The sequence below is a fragment of the Toxorhynchites rutilus genome, chromosome 1 (assembly GCF_029784135.1).
Source record: "Toxorhynchites rutilus septentrionalis strain SRP chromosome 1, ASM2978413v1, whole genome shotgun sequence".
In the NCBI taxonomy this organism is placed as follows: Eukaryota; Metazoa; Arthropoda; class Insecta; order Diptera; family Culicidae; genus Toxorhynchites; species Toxorhynchites rutilus.
This window is the reverse complement of record NC_073744.1, coordinates 102,338,078-102,355,616: the sequence shown is the minus strand read 5'-3', so window position 1 is coordinate 102,355,616 and position 17,539 is coordinate 102,338,078. Positions and strand designations below refer to the sequence as shown.

General features: G+C 43.4%; 1 protein-coding gene across 7 annotated transcripts in view; it reads left to right on the top strand.

Annotated features, from left to right (window-relative positions):
• Positions 1 to 17,539, top strand: part of LOC129765374 (calpain-D) — a 430,542-nt gene that overhangs the window by 160,906 nt on the left and 252,097 nt on the right. The gene's annotated exons all lie outside the window — the stretch shown is intronic.

Genomic DNA, 17,539 nt, shown 5'->3' with positions numbered 1-17,539 from the left:
GGGGACTCACCATGGAGCGACCAAGATTGTGAGAATCCACGAAGTGTTGACCAAGCGCATTTGCTTTTTCGGCAGATGTAATTAGCAGAGACGGGAACGAATCCGGTGATTTGAGTGGAGGAATGGGTCGCGGTTTATTTTTAAGGAGCTTGGCAGTTTTCCAAAACGGTTTTGCACAATCTGGGAGCGAGCGAAGATGATCTGAAAATTGTTTATTCCTGAGATTCACAATCCTGGCATTTATGATTTTCTTTAGACGATTGCAATTAGCCTTCAGGTGGAGGAGACCAGTCCGTTGATACTGGCGACGGATAGTGTTGCGAAGTCTAATTAGATTTTTAGTTAACCTGTCTAGATTCAGGGAGTTACTCACCACTCTTGAAGCCGGAACGTGTCGGTCTCTGGCCCGGGAGATCGCCTCATCTATGGCCTGAAGGGAACGGTTGATGTCGTCGGTTGACTCAGGTACAATGTCATAATCGATATCGATGTCGACGCACTGCTGGAACTGCGACCAGTCGACGCGATGGTAGTTGCGTCTCGAAGCCAGGAATCTGTTGACGGATGACCCTACTTAAATCGCCACCGGATAGTGATCAGAGCTGAGCTCTTGGTAGACGACAGGCTCCGAGATATTTGTCGTGTTTGAGATAAATATGTCGATGGTTGCGTGGATACCGGATCGGCTCAAACGGGTGGGACCATCCGGGCTTAGAATCGTGTACTCTGCTTCTTGGAAGTCATCGTGCAGGATCATACCGTTTCGGTTGCCCCACGCTTGATGCTTCGCATTTAGGTCGCCACCGATGATGAACTGCTGCCGCCGCCGAGTCAGTTGAATGAAGAAATGCTGCCGAGCCGTCCCGTATGTTTGTTTGTTTGGGGCAGTAAGCTGCGACTATAGTAATGGGACCGACTGGGGTTGAAACTTCCACCCCAACGGCCTCGATGATCTTCAGCTCGAAGCTTGGAAGCAGCTGACAGCAAATATTTCTTCTGAGTGCGATGGCCACGCCACCACCCACAGAGCTGGTTCTATCGAGCCTCACGAGGCGGAAATCAGGAAGGAAGACATTTATATCGGGTTTGAGGTGTGTTTCCGTGATAATAGCTACGTCAATTTCGTTCTCGTTGAGAAAGTCAACGAGCTCAATGGCTTTACTCTTGAGCGAGCAAGCGTTCCAATTTGCTATTCGTAAGATGTTACGGTCTATACTTGGAGATGAGGGCGAGAACAGCCTCAAGCTGTTCATTCAATGTCTTACATGTGCGTTGAATCCTAATGACCTCGGAGACTAGCAGAACGAGCTCCTTATCATTCAAAGGTGCGCCCTCGGCGGTCGTGCCGGATGTTACACGTGAGTACGACAGACCCGGGAGGGGGGTTTGATTCTGCTGCGACGCTGCGTCCATGAGCCGATTCTGCACTGAAGAGCCGCTAGGGATCACTTGGTTGCTTGCGATGGGGGCGGCGGGCTCATCACGATTTCGTAGATTGTTGAGTGGAAGAGGGGACAGATTTGGAGCTGCACGGCGTTGTTGAAGCGCGGGAAATTGCACATCGTTGACTGCTGGTGGACGTGGGTTGCGCTTTCGTCCTGGTTGGTTATTGACGGAGGCACGCTTTCGGATCTCAATGTACTCTGCCCTCTTCGGACACGCACTGCTGGTGGGATTGTGACCAGCTCCGCAGTTCGCGCAGACAGGGACACCGTCTTCCATATGTTCACATGCATCAGCGTCGTGGGTTTTGCCGCAGTTAACGCAGCGGGATGCCATGTGGCAGTTTCGTGTACCATGCCCAAACATGAAACAATTCGAGCATTGGGTAACGTCTCTGTGAACCGGTCTGTAGCGATCCCACACAACCGCGATATGGAACAGCTCTCGGATATTCTGGAGGTCCTTCAGGCATGTCAAGTTCTTGGCGAAATGGACGAGATAAAGTTGGTCACGATACGTCCGGGTCTGGTCGTGCCGCTTCATTTTATAAATTTGAACTGGCTTGATTCCGTTTCTCTCGATTTCAGCCGACAATTCGTTAGCGTCCATATCGTGGAGACCGCGGAGCACCACCTTGAACGGTTTCTCAGCCTCGATGTCGTGAGAGAAATACTCACAGTTCCGCTGTTTTAGTATCTCCAACACGGCCTTGTAGTGACTCATGGCAGGAACCATCAACTTGAAGCCCTCCGCACAACGGCGGATGGTGCACCTCAAACCCTTCTCGATGAAAAAGGCAATTCGAGCATGAAGCCCCTCCGGGAAGCCTTTCACATAGATCGGCGGCAGTTTCTCTTTTTTTCCTAATTTCGGTTCGTCACCATTCTCGAGAACAGCATATCGATTGTTCGCCAGCAGCTTCTTAGCCGACGGATCAGGGGATTCGCCCGATTGTTCGGCGACCTTTGTAGACCGGGAGCGCTTCCCGTTGCTGCTACCACTTGCGCCAGAGCGCGTTTTGCCTGCGGCTTGATTCATGGGGACGTCGACGTCCAGCGCGAGGGAACACTTTTACTTTTCTTTTTCTTTTTACTAGACACACGAGCGAGCTAAAACACGTCGTTACTGCTCAACACAACAGCAGAGAATGTGATAAATCGAAGCTGTTTTTTTCCTTCTTCTAAAGTGGTTTTTAGTTGGTTTTTTTCTGCTTTCGTCGCAAGTGAACTGCACCAAAAGCAACAGGACGCGCCTCTCTGGGAAGCCCGGATCGGTGGCCTGTTCATTCGTTCCACTGAACGCCGTCAACAAAACAGAGAAGTACAACAATAGATTTTGCCGTCGCGCTATAGTGTTTACCTTGTAGCGCGCGGCTTTGTATCGCTCTCTAAATAGGGGTGTTCAAGGTTGTTCGGACACTTATAATTAATATTTTTTTTTTTTGAAGAATTTTTTTTTGGAAAGCAATTTTAGTTTTGAAATATTTTTTTAGTTTACGTTAATTTTAAGTCTAAGTTAGTTTTAAGTTGAGTTTTTGCGCGCGCGCGTGTGTGTGTGCGTGTGTGTGAGAAAGTTTTTTTTTGTTTTTCATAGACGGTTGCGCACCGTTTGCGCAACCGTTATGGCGTCTGCTGATGCTATTGTTGCGCGGACGCGCTATTACCAACAGTCCTCAGAGGCACCATGGGTTGTTTTCTTTCGGCCCAAGGAGAAATCGTTGAGAACTCTTGACATTTCAAGAGATTTGCTGCGTAAGTATCCGGATGTCTTGATACGTAAAGAGAGACCGGACAAACTGCGTGTAGAAGCACCGACTTTTGATGTGGCGAACAAGATTGTTGACCACGAGATTTTCAACAGGGAGTACCACATTTACATCCCTTCTCGAGATGTGGAGATAGAAGGCGTAGTCCCGATGCGAGTCTGAGTGTTGAAGAATTGAAAAAAGCATCGGGTTGTTTTAAAAACTCCCTAATTGGTGAGCTTGTGAAGATTCTGGATGTTAGGCAACTACATGTAGCATCTTTGGAAGACAACCAAAAAGTCTATAAGCCTTCACACTCGTTTCGGGTGACTTTCGCTGGTTGTGTTCTCCCGAACTATGTGAAAGTAGATAGTGTTTTTTTTCCGGTGCGCTTGTTTGTACCGCGGGTCTATAATTGCACCATCTGTAAAATTTTGGGACATTCTTCCAGCCATTGCGGCAACAAGTTCCGCTGCGGTAAATGTGGTGAAAAACACAGTGAGGATTCTTGTACACAAACATTGGAAAAATGTATCCACTGTGGCGAGAATCCTCACGCACTACAGGAGTGCCCAAAGTACAAACAGCACTCCGATAAAGTGAAGCGTTCTATCACAGGACGCTCCAAGCGGACTTATGCTGAAATGCTCAAGGCCGCATCAGCCGCTCATGATGAAAACCAATTTTCGGTTTTGTCAACTCAAGAATTGGACTCTGATTCTGATGAGGATCACACTACGGCTGCACCAGAATCTTCGACAAAGGATGATTCTCAAAAAAGAAAACTCTCTTCACCAATGATGCACCGTAAGAAAGCTAAAATGATCCTCAGAAGACTGTCTAATTCCAAGGATAATGGTAAAAAAAACTAATCCGAAGACTCCTTCTCAGCCAATTCCTGGTTGCAGTAAGGATTATACGCCGTTACCCAGAAGAGAGAGAAACAAAAACGCTGCCCCTCGATCTTCTCATAGAAAATTCGCGTCCAATCGAGGATTGATAGCTTTTTCGGACATTGTGGACTTTATATTAAACACCCTCAATATTCAAGACCCCCTTAGAAGCCTTATTTCTGCCTTGCTTCCATCTCTGAAGTCTTATCTTAAGCAATTGACTGTTTCATGGCCCCTCCTTGCATCAATCATATCTTTCGATGGATAATTCACCTAACGTAGTAGGAGATACGATCAATGTGCTACAATGGAACTGCCGTAGTCTAGTGCCTAAACTAGACTCGTTCAAATTTCTACTTCAAAATTATGACTGTGATATATTCGCCCTTTCTGAAACATGGCTTTCTTCTGATACAGAACTCAACTTCCACGATTTTAACATTATTCGCCTGGATAGAAATGATTCTTATGGAGAGTACTTTTGGGGATCAAAAAGTGCTACTCTTTCTATAAAATTCCTCTCCCAGCTCTATCAGACGTCGAAATTGTCGCGTGTCAAATAACGGCAAAGAATAAGGAACTTTGCATAGCTTCAGTATACGTTCCTCCAAATACTAACATTAGCCGTAGTCAACTTTGGAATCTAGTCTCGATTCTCTCATCCCCAGTTCTAATACTGGGTGACATGAACTCCCATGGTACTGGGTGGGGTGATCCTTATGATGACGCTAAAGCGGCTATTTTTTACGATTTATGTGACGATTTCAATTTAACTATCTTGAACACTGGTGAAGCGACACGAATTCCAAAACCTCCGGCTCGAGAAAGTCGACTCGACCTATCTTTTTGCTCAAGCTCGCTATCATTAGATTGTCAGTGGAAGGTCATCAATGATCCCCATGGTAGCGATCACTTGCCAATCAATATATCAATCAAGTGTAGCCCGCAATCCACTGAACCATCTCGAGTTCCATTTGATCTAACAAGGAACATCGACTGGCAAAAATTTGCAACGGCGGTAACAATTGGTGTCGAATCAATAGATATACTTCCACCATTGGAAGAATATCGATTTTTCGTAGATTTGATGTATAAAAGCTCATTGGAAGCACAAAGAAGAAAAGTTCCAAGTGCTCCGTTTAAAAGAAAACCAGCCACTCCTGGCTGGGACGACGAATGCACAAAATTGTATTTGAAAAAATCGGATGCTTTCAAAGCTTTTCGTAGACATGGAACATCCACACACTTCGAGGAATATTCGAAGCTTGAAATACAGCTGAAACAATTAATTAAAGCAAAAAAACGCGGTTACTGGCGCAATTTCATTGAAGGTCTTTCTCGTGAAACCTCAATACGTACCTTGTGGAGGGTAGCTCGCAACATGCGTAACCGCTCATCTACTAACGAGAGTGAGGAATACTCCAACCGATGGATATTCGATTTCGCTAAAAAGGTTTGTCCAGACTCAGTTCCAGCACAACATATTCTTCGAGAAACGTCTCTAAGCGGTGGACATCTGGACAGACCATTCTCAATGCTGGAATTTTCTATGGCTCTTCTTTCATCGAACAACTCTTCACCCGGAAGCGATATGATTAAATTCGTTCTTCTAAAAAATCTTCCCGATATCGCGAAAAGACGCTTGCTAGACTTATTCAATACCCTACTAGAAAACAATATTGTGCCACCCGAATGGAGACAGGTCAAAGTAATAGCAATTCAAAAACCTGGCAAACCAGCGTCTGACCATAACTCATACCGTCCGATTGCTATGCTCTCGTGCATTAGAAAATTGCTGGAGAAAATGATCCTTCGAAGACTCGATCAATGGATCGAGACAAATAATTTGCTATCAAGTACACAATTTGGGTTTCGTAAGAGCAAAGGAACAAACGATTGTCTAGCGTTGCTTTCTACGGATATTCAACTGGCCTTTGCGCACAAAGAGCAACTGGCTTCAGTATTCTTGGATATTAAGGGAGCTTTTGATTCGGTTTCCATAGAAATTCTGTCAGACAATCTGGACAGATGTGGACTTCCTGGAATTTTGAATAACTTCTTGTACAATTTGTTGTCAGAAAAGCGAATGAACTTTACCCTTGGACAACTGACAACTTCCAGAAATAGTTATATGGGTCTACCCCAAGGCTCATGTCTCAGCCCCCTTCTTTATAATTTTTATGTGAAAGATATTGACAGTTGTTTGGCAGAACAATGCACGCTAAGACAACTTGCAGATGATGGTGTGGTTTCCGTCAGAGGTTCCCATGCCGAAAACTTGCAAAGACCATTGCAAAATTCCCTAGGTAACTTGTCTTCCTGGACAAGGAATTGGAATACCCACATTACGTATTTGAAGCAAAAATGTCAAAAGAGGGTCAACTTTCTCCGTTCGATTTGCGGCACGTGGTGGGGAGCTCATCCGGGAAATCTCATAACGCTTTATAAAACAACTATTCTATCTATTCTGGAGTATGGCTCTTTCTGCTTTCTCTCAGCAGCTAAAAGTCACCTTCTAAAATTGGAACGAATTCAATATCATTGTCTGCGTATAGCTCTCGGCTGTATGCACTCAACGCATAACATGAGTCTCGAGGTTCTGGCAGGAGTAACTCCTCTACAGAACCGATTCTGGGAACTTTCTCTCAGAATACTGGTGAAATGCGGTGTCACGAACACACTTGTGATTGAAAACTTTGAAAAAATTCTTCATCTAAATATACAATCTCGGTTTATGAGAATTTATTACCACTATATTTCGCAATCGACTTCGCATTGGGGATGATCTCCAACAAGCCTGCAGACCATTACTTCATTTTCTCGGATAGTCTCATTTCGCTTGAGGCTCTCCAGTCGATGAAAACTAGTAGGCACCCATCTTATTTCCTCGCAAAAGTGAGGCAGCAGATGAGTGCACTGATCGAAAGATCTTATAAGTTAACCTTTGTATGGGTCCCCTCTCATTGCTCAATTCCTGGCAATGAGAAAGCGGACACTCTCGCAAAGGTGGGTGCCCAGGAAGGCGAATTGTTTGATAGACAGATTTCATACGATGAATTTTTCCAATTACTGCGTCAGAGTTCCCTCTTGAGTTGGCAAACCGATTGGGACACTGGAAGTCTTGGGCGGTGGTTATATTCAATTATTCCAAAGGTTTCTTCGAGAGCGTGGTTCAAAGGTTTGGACGTAAGTCGTGACTTCATTCGTGTAATGAGTAGACTTATGTCCAACCACTACTCGCTAGATGTGCATCTCCACAGAATAAATCTTGTTCAAAGCAACGTCTGTCGGTGTGGAAACGGTTACGATGACATCGATCACGCAGTTTGGCAATGTCCGGATAATTACGCAGCCAGAGAGTACCTTTTGAATGCCCTTAGGGCCCAAAGAAGACAACCCTATGTTCCTGTTAGAGACGTATTGGGAACTCGCGACATCTGCTATATGCAGTTGATCTATATGTTTGTGAAACGGACTAGCATAAGAATTTAATGCTTTTGTGTGTTTTTTTTTTCTTTTTCGTTATTAGTTTGTTTGTTTTGTCCCCTCATCTCACCGTCGCCCCCCCTCGACAGATAGTCGAACACCAGATGCTATCCCTGGTCTTTATGCACAATGCTACAGTGCGTGCGGCAACTCTCGGTTGAGACAACGATACCTCATATCCATATCCCTAACCTGATCCATCCCACAAAAATTGTTGCCCCTCTAACCTCGAGTAAACCGCGAGTAATCGGTCGAAACCTACTAAACATAGATTTAAGTTGAAATTCTGTAAAAACAAATCATGAATTAGTGGCTCCGCAAAGCTCATGCGATGAGCCTTACAAATAAATGAATTGGAAAAAAAAACGTGCTGGAGGAGGTGGACGGCGAAGGATCGACACATACACGCGCAGAATTCTTTCCGTTTGGATGCCATTCAGCATCGAGAAAGTTCCGGAAATCATTGCTGAAAAATAATCTGCCAGTTCCTCTGGGAATTTAAAAATACATTCATGTGAAAGAGTTTATTTGAATGTTTTCTATCAACGTAACATTGACATTCGCTATCCAACTCTTGACGAGTAAAGTTCAGTGTCGTTATTGTGCGTTGCCACTTTTACTATTGTGCGATTGGTATAGTGTACGAGTGAAGGTCATTGCTGTCCGCTTTCGAATTGACCTTTTGTGAAGTGGAACAAAGGAAGCAGCGCTCTTGCAGCTTGCAGCCCTTGGCGGCTGTTGAACATCGGCATAACGGGATCGCCATCGTGTGGCTGTCGTTAACGGGAATTATCATCACGAGACCGTGTGAGCTATTCTTGCGCTATTGTGTTGATCCATAGCGCGTAGCCTCTGTCTCTCCCTGGTTAGGGCAGTAGAGCGCAGTATCGGAACAACTTTTATTTTAAGGTACACATATTTAATATTAATATTATTTTTCAACTCATTTGTTCATTGTTTAATATTATTATCATAATTTATTTTTGTTTTGTTATTTTTTGACGTAGGACTACGTCTTTCATTTCTATACCGGGGTGTAAAATCAAAGTTTCGAAAATGAAAGCGTTACGCCGGAGACCGAGATTTTGAGCGTTAATAGCTCCTAAACAACTGAACGAAATGGTATGATAAACACTTCATTCGAAAGATAAAATGTCTACGCGTTATATACTTGTTACTTTCTGATCCAAAAACTTGTTTCAATAGTCTTAAAATTGCTTTCAAAACAGGCTATTGAAATCACCAATCGGTATATAAGCGAGCGGCGCTCGGAAATCCACTCACTTCTAATTGAACAGCGATTGGAGCATGTTGTCGCTGTTGCGGTGAAGCTCTTTATTTATCATGAAAGCGCGGATGAACGGTGTCACCAAGAGCCTGTTTGTGCACCCTAGGCCAGAAGGGAATCTATCAGGAGGAGAGTGATGCCACAAACGATTCCCTGGGAAGACATCGCTACACACACATACACGCGCGGCTATTAACAGGTGTTTATCGAGTTGGCATTAACCACTGGTGGGCTTCCAGTATCGAGGAAAATGTGGAAATATCTAATCGTTACTGAAAATAATCTGCCAATTCCTTTGGGAATTTTCAAAATATATTCATGTGAAAGAGTTTAATTGAATGTTTTCTATCCATGTTACATTGTGACCAAATATGTTTCAATCAAGTGCTATTAACAGGTGGTTATCGAGTTGGTATTAACCACTGGTGGGCTTCCAGTATCGAGGAAAATGTGGAAATAACTAATCGTTACTGAAAATAATCTGCCAGTTCCTTTGGGAATTTTCAAAATATATTCATGTGAAAGAGTTTAATTGAATGTTTTCTATCCATGTAACACTGTGACCAAATATGTTTCAATCAAGTGCTATTAACAGGTGGTTATCGAGTTGGCATTAACCACTGGTGGGCTTCCAGTATCGAGGAAAATGTGGAAATATCTAATCGTTACTGAAAATAATCTGCCAGTTCCTTTGGGAATTTTCAAAATATATTCATGTTAAAGAGTTTATTTGAATGTTTTCTTTCCATGTAACACTGTGATCAAATACATTTGGTTTTGTGGTTTTTCAATCAATCGCAATTAACAGGATAGCTTCAGAAGATTATTCTTCCCCATCAGTAGGATATTTCCGTATCCAATATTGTATGCGCCCGCAATCGATTATTGCTCAGTCGCCGAAAGTTCCGAGCTCAGAGAGTTCATTCCCCTCTAGTTTGCCTTCCAAATTGCCATCGTAAACCACACCTTCTCTCGATTCAATCACACACAAAAAGCATACTTAAGCGATATTCTGGTGGTGAGACACATTCATTTTTCGTGAGGACATCGACAAGACAACATCGTTGCCTAACGTGCTGGAGGAGGTGGACGGCGAAGGATCGACACATACACGCGCAGAACTCTTTCCGTTAGGATGCCATTCAGCATCGAGAAAGTTCCGGAAAGATCTATTCATTGCTGGAATATAATCTGCCAGTTCCTTTGGGAATTTTCAAAATATATTCATGTGAAAGAGTTTAGTTGAATGTTTTCTATCCATGTAACACTGTGTTTTGTATTTCTTTGTATTTGCCAACAGATGATTTCCATCCCAATGACATTAGTACTTAAACTAACTTAAACTAACAACACAAATTTTAAAACTGACAACACCGTAAGCTAACAAAAAAATCGTCTAAATTCGCGCTTATTCGATTCTTGTGATACATTGAAATCAAACACAAAGTAACACTTATTGAAAACACGACACATACTCCGCACTGGTTCATGTAGGCCATAGTTCGTTCTAGCATGAGGTATGATGAAAAATGAGTGTGATCGTAGATGACGACGACGGGTGTTAATGTGCAGCCTACTGAGCAGTATAGGACAATCGATATTGCCCTGCAAAAGATTTGCAACGAAGCATGCTTTCGTTACCTTGCGTCTCGCGGCCAATTGTTCCAGGTTGATGAGCTTACACCGGCTTGTGTAGCTTGGCAAATTCAAAGGATCCCTCCAGCTGTGGTGACGAAGTGCAAACCTGATGAATTTCCTTTGAACAGATTCAATGCGTTGTGTTTCATTTTGGTAGTGCGGTGACCAAGCAATGGATGAGTATTCCAGGATAGGACGCACAATTGAACAATATAAGGCTTTTAGGCAGTAAACGTCCTTAAATTTTTTGGCAAAGCGAAAAAGAAACCCCAATTGCGAAGTGGCTTTAGATACAGCATATGTGACGTGATCTTTGAAACTCATTTTAGCGTCGATCAGAATCCCCAAGTCCTTGACTATTGATTCGCGTTTGAGTTGTACGCCTGCCAATGTGTAGTCAAAGCAGAAGAGTGTGTGTTTACGCCCGAATGAAATAACGGAGCACTTCGACACGTTAAGCGACATACGGTTCGTTAGACACCATTCGGCAAAAGCTTCCAATTGTTGTTGCAGGAATAATGCGTCTCGCGGTTGCTGTATCACGTAGTAGAGCTTCAGGTCATCGGCATACGAGAGTTTCAGACATTTCATAGTGAAGTTGACATCGTTCATGTACAGCAGGAACAAAAATGGTCCTAGGTGACTGCCCTGCGGAACACCAGACCAAACCGGAAACGGTGATGAAACATGATCTCCAATTTTGACTGCCATGCTACGACCAGTGAGATACGATCGGATCCAGATGACCATTTGGTTACTCATTCCAAGTTTGTCAAATTTAGCTACTGCTATTCGATGATTCATCTTATCAAACGCTGCGGATAAGTCGGTGTAGATAGCGTCTACTTGTAGTCCATTCTCAATTTGATGTATCACGAACGAGGTGAAGCACGTCAAGTTAGTGGTCGTGGAACGCTTGGGCATAAATCCGTGTTGTTCCAATGAGATATACTGTGAACACCTTTGCATTAACGCCTGAAGCACGATCAGCTCAAACAACTTCGAGGTGGCACATAATGCAGCAATACCTCGATAGTTCGAAACGCTCCGTTTGCATCCTTTCTTATATACTGGAAAAACATACGACTCTTTCCAGCATCTCGGGAATACACCGGAAGATAAGGACAGATTGAACAGTGTCGCTAGAGGTGACGCAAGTGTGTCTACACAACCTTTCAAGACGAGTGATGGAATGCCGTCCGGACCACATCCTGTGGAGGTTTTCATGTTCTTAGTTGCTGCAATTACCATGTCGTCAGTGATAACAAAATCCAGCTCAGAAGCAAGAAGTCGAGGTACGTTTCTGGTAGAAGCAGCAACATCCTGCGGATCGATGTGTTCATTGACAAACACATTACTGAACTGAGAGCGAAACAGGTCAGCGATGTCGGTAGTCGTATCAGCTTCCAATAAACCGTTGGTCAACGTAGATGGTAGACCGGATTCCTTACGTTGGTCTTTGACGTAACGCCAAAATCCTTTAGGATTTACCTTAAGGCGTCTCTGCAGACGGTCTTGATAAGCACTGAAGAGACGATTATTGAGCTGTTTATACTCAGCATTCGTCTTTAGATATTTCGCTCTTGTTGAGTCCGTACGGTGCTTGCTGAACTGTCTTAAAGCAGACTGCTTCACTCTTTTAAGATACTTCAGGGCACTATTTGACCAGGCAGGCTTGGTATCCTCACGTTTCATCTTCAATGGAACAAACTGATCGATTGCATACAGCAGAATACTCGACATGATCGATGCAGCGAGGTTAGCGTCACAGCCTTGAAATACATCTATCCACTCGATTTGTGCGAGGAAATTGTTCATCGCGGTAAAATCAGTTTTACTGAAATCGTACGAAACACTTTCAGAAGCATCGTGAAATTGTCGGAAAGGTTTCAAATTGAGATTCACCAGTATAGGAGGATGATGTCGCACTATTTTAACAAGTGGTGTAACACTGTGACCAAATATGTTTCAATCAAGTGCTATTAACAGGTGGTTATCGAGTTGGCATTAACCACTGGTGGGCTTCCAGTATCGAGGAAAATGTGGAAATATCTAATCGTTACTGAAAATAATCTGCCAGTTCCTTTGGGAATTTTCAAAATATATTCATGTGAAAGAGTTTATTTGAATGTTTTCTATCCATGTAACACTGTGACCAAATATTTTTCAATCAAGTACTATTAAAAGGTGGTTATCGAGTTAGTATTAACCACTGGTGGGCTTCCAGTATCGAGGAAAATGTGGAAATATCTAATCGTTGCTGGAAAATAATCTGCCAGTTCCCCTTGGAATTGAAAATTACATTCAAGCGAAAGGGTTTATTTTAATGTTTTCTATCCATAAAATATCCATATATAACATTTGGGTTTGTGATTTGTCAATCAAGTACAGTTAGCAGGTTAGCTTCTGAAGATTATTCTTCAGAACAAGGTTTTTCGTATCCTATATTGGATGCATAAAACCTTGTGCCTCCAACGTAACGCTCTCGATTTCGAAGTCCCCCAAATATTCATTTATTCATTCATTCAGAATGGATTTAGATTCAACTTCGAACAAATGATCTCTAAATCAACGATAGTCCTACGTCACCCTTGCGGTTATACCATAGATATAACCCACTTCCTGTTTTTTTTCGAGATTATTGTTAAAATCAATAATATATTAGAAATAAGACAGAAATTTTTGTAAAATGGAGGATAGTGGAGGATCTCCAGAGATGGAGATCTCCGATAATGAATCCCATTTAAGATCTGGGAAAAAACATAAACGAGTCCCTCAAAAAGAAGATAATTCTTCTGGGGACTTCTGGGGCTCATCCTTCCAAGCCCCCATCTAAGAAAATAGCAAGCCTCCCTTCTGAACCGACTGTTACTTCCACTCCCCCTCTCCCATCATCGATTTCGCTTCCCCCTTCTGATGTTTCCGATCCAACCCAATCCTCGTCCTCGTCTACTCCCTCTGTTGTTTCCGCTCCACGTGTCAGAGTTTATCCAGAAGATGCACCTGGAACTGGCCCGTGGGTTGTTTTCCTCCGGCCAAAACCAAAAGGAAAAAGCCTTAACGTGATTCAGATCATGAAAGATCTGGCCAGATACACTTCTGTATCTGAAATTCGCAGGGTTAGACCGAACAAATTGCGGGTTGTCGTGAATGAACGGAAACACGCAAACGAGATTGTTGCTGACCAACACTTCACTCTCGAATATAGAACATTTATACCCTCCCTTAACGTAGAAATTGAGGGGGTGATAACTGAAACGGGTCTGACGAGCGAACAAATAAAAAAAGAAGGAAAAGGCAAGTTCAAGAAGCTTCCCTCAATGGAAGTAAAGATCTTGGACTGTCGCCAACTCGGGAAACTCTCCCATGATGGGGACCAAACTAAATTTACGCCGTCAGACTCGTTTCGAGTCACCTTTGCTGGTGCCGCCCTCCCTGACTACGTTATGGTGGACAAATTGAGACTACCTGTGCAACTCTTCGTGCCAAAGCCCATGAATTGCAACAAATGCAAGTCAGTTGGTCACACTTCAGATTATTGTGCCAACAAGGAGCGCTGTGCCACTTGCGGAGAGCAACATGAGGGGAAATCCTGCAGTGCGACTGAGCACAAGTGTCCATATTGCGGAGGATCCCTACACGCGCTCTCAGCTTGTGAAACTTACAAGAGTCGCTGGGAGAAACAGAAGCGCTCTTTAAAGGAACGCTCGAAGCGCACTTTTGCGGAAATTTTAAAGGGCGCTTCTCCACTGGCCCAACAACAACAACCAATCTCAACACACAATAGCTTTTCCACGTTGCCAGTTGATGAAATGGAAGCGGACACAGCTAGCGGGGGCACACCGTTTATTTTCAAAGGGAATCCCCGGCGCAAAAATGTGACCACTCCCAATGTTCAAGAACAAGTCCCCCCGGAAATACCCCCAGTTAGCTTGCCTAAAAAATCGAGTGCAGCGGACAAGCAAAATCAGGTTCCTCCTGGCTTCCGTGGGAATAGTTCACCTTCGAACGACCCAGCACTCGAGGGGACATCAAAAACCCCAACTGTCCCTGTTTTTCCGTCCAGCTCAACTTCCCAATCGGGATTTATAAAGTTGTCTGACCTTTTGGATCAAATCTTCAAGTGTTTTAATGTTTCCGACTCCATCAGAACCATTGTCATCTCAATGCTTCCAGTATTAAAGACAATTTTACAGCAATTGATGCAAACATGGCCCCTCCTTGCAATGATTATCTCTCTTGATGTCTAATTTAGATAGAGAGGTCGGAGATATCACTGTTTTTCAGTGGAATTGTCGTAGTCTTATCCCTAAATTGGATACATTCAAATTTTTAATTCATAACTTCAATTGTGATGTTTTTGCTCTGTCCGAAACTTGGCTTTCTTCGCGAGATGATATCTCTTTCCACGATTTTAATATTATACGCTTGGACCGCGATGACAGATACGGAGGGGTACTATTGGGGATCAATAAGTGCCACTCATTTTTTCGAATTGACCTTCCACCTATTGGAGGGATCGAAGCTGTTGCTTGTCATGCAAACATCAGAGGCAAAGACCTCTGTATTGTCAGCTTGTATTGGCCTCCGAGAGCTGCGGTTAGCCGCAAGCAACTTGTTGACATGTGCTCACTCCTTCCTGAGCCACGATTGATCTTGGGAGACTTCAACTCTCACGGAACTGCCTGGGGGGAACAGTACGACGACAATCGTTCATCGTTGATATATGACCTTTGTAACAGCTTCAATATGACCGTTTTGAATACTGGGGAAACAACACGTGTACCTAAACCTCCTGCTAACCCAAGTGCTCTTGACCTCTCGCTTTGCTCGAATTCACTATCGTTAGATTGCAAGTGGAATGTAATCCAGGACCCCAACGGTAGTGATCACTTGCCAATCAAAATTTCCATCACCATTGGGTCGAATTCTTCTGAATCTATAAACATGGCATATGACCTCACAAGACACATTGACTGGAAAAAATATTCGAACGCGATTGCTCTAGCCATCAATTCCAGAGATGGGTTACCTCCATTGGAGTAGTATAACTTCCTTTCTCGTTTGATCTATGACAGCGCGGTTCGCGCTCAAACGAAACCCATCCCAGGTTCCACTATTCGTCGAAGGCCTCCCAATCCATGGTGGGATAGCATATGTTCCAAGCTTTATGTAGAAAAATCGAATGCATTTAAAGCTTTTCGGAAACGTGGAACCCCTGAAAATTTTCAGACGTATTTGGACCTTGAAAATCAATTTAAAAACTTGATCAAAGGGAAAAAACGTGCTTATTGGCGAAATTTCGTGGGAGGTTTGTCACGAGAAACGTCAATGAAAAAATTATGGAAAGTGGCTCGAAACATGAGAAATCGCTCTTCAACGAATGAAAGCGAAGAATATTCACATCGATGGATTTTTAATTTTGCACGGAAGGTTTGTCCTGATTCCGCTCCTGTGCAAAAAATTGTTCGAGATATTTCACAAGATAGGTGCGATCTTGATTCCGAGTTTTCGATGGTAGAATTCTCTCTTGCTCTCCTTTCATGTAACAATTCTGCTCCGGGATCGGATAGAATTAAGTTCAACTTGCTGAAAAATCTCCCTGATGTGGCGAAACATCGCTTGTTGAACTTATTCAATCGGTTTCTGGAGCATAATATTGTTCCAGATGATTGGAGACAAGTACGAGTTATAGCTATTCAAAAACCCGGAAAACCCGCGTCCGACTTCAATTCGTACCGCCCAATAGCAATGCTGTCTTGTATACGGAAATTGTTGGAGAAAATAATCTTGTTTCGCCTTGATCGATGGGTTGAAACGAATGGCCTACTCTCAGATACACAATATGGGTTCCGCAGGGGCAAGGGGACGAATGATTGTCTTGCGTTGCTTTCTTCAGAAATTCAAATGGCTTACGCCGAAAAAAAACAAATGGCTTCAGTATTCTTGGACAGAAAGGGGGCCTTTGATTCTGTTTCAATAGAGGTTTTGTCAGACAAATTACACTCTCGGGGTCTGCCGCCTCTATTGAATAATATGTTATATAACTTGCTTTGTGAGAAACATTTGAACTTTTTTCACGGAGATTCGGCAGTAAGTCGGGTCTCTTACATGGGCCTCCCCCAGGGCTCATGTTTAAGCCCCCTTTTGTACAACTTCTATGTAAGCGACATCGACAATTGCCTTACACAAAATTGCAGCCTAAGACAACTTGCAGATGATGGAGTGGTGTCTGTCGTAGGATCAAACGAATCCGACCTGCAAGGACCCTTACAAGATACTTTGAACAATTTTTCAACCTGGGCCATTGGGCTAGGGATCGAATTCTCCACGGAGAAAACAGAGATGGTGGTTTTTTCTAGGAAGCATAGACCAGCAAAACCAAAGCTTCAACTTTTGGGTAAACCAATCACTCATGCTATGTCATTCAAGTATCTTGGGGTCTGGTTCGACTCCAAATGTACTTGGGGGGCCCATATTAGGTATCTGAGTAAAAAATGTCAACAAAGAATAAACTTTCTCCGTACAATTACCGGCACCTGGTGGGGAGCCCATCCCGAAGATCTTATAATGTTGTATCGAACAACTATTCTCTCAGTGATGGAGTATGGCAGTTTCTGTTTTCAATCAGCTGCCAAAACACACCTCATTAAACTCGAGCGAATTCAGTATCTTTGTCTCCGTATTGCGTTGGGATGTATGCCCTCAACACATACCATGAGTCTCGAGGTTTTGGCAGGCGTACTCCCACTAAAAGATCGCTTCAATTTATTATCTCTTCGGTTCCTCATCCGGTGTAAGGTTATGAACCCATTGGTGATCGGAAATTTTGAGCAATTGATCGAGCTAAATTTTCATTCTAGATTCATGAGTTCATATCATGAATTCACCTCTATGCAGGTTGTTCCTTCTTCGTATATTCCCAACCGTGTTTGTTTTCCTGACTACATCAATTCCTCTGTACATTTCGATCTGTTCATGAAGGAGAAAATCCATGAAAATCTAGATTATCTTAGATTGGGGTTCGTTCCTACAATCTTCAATGCA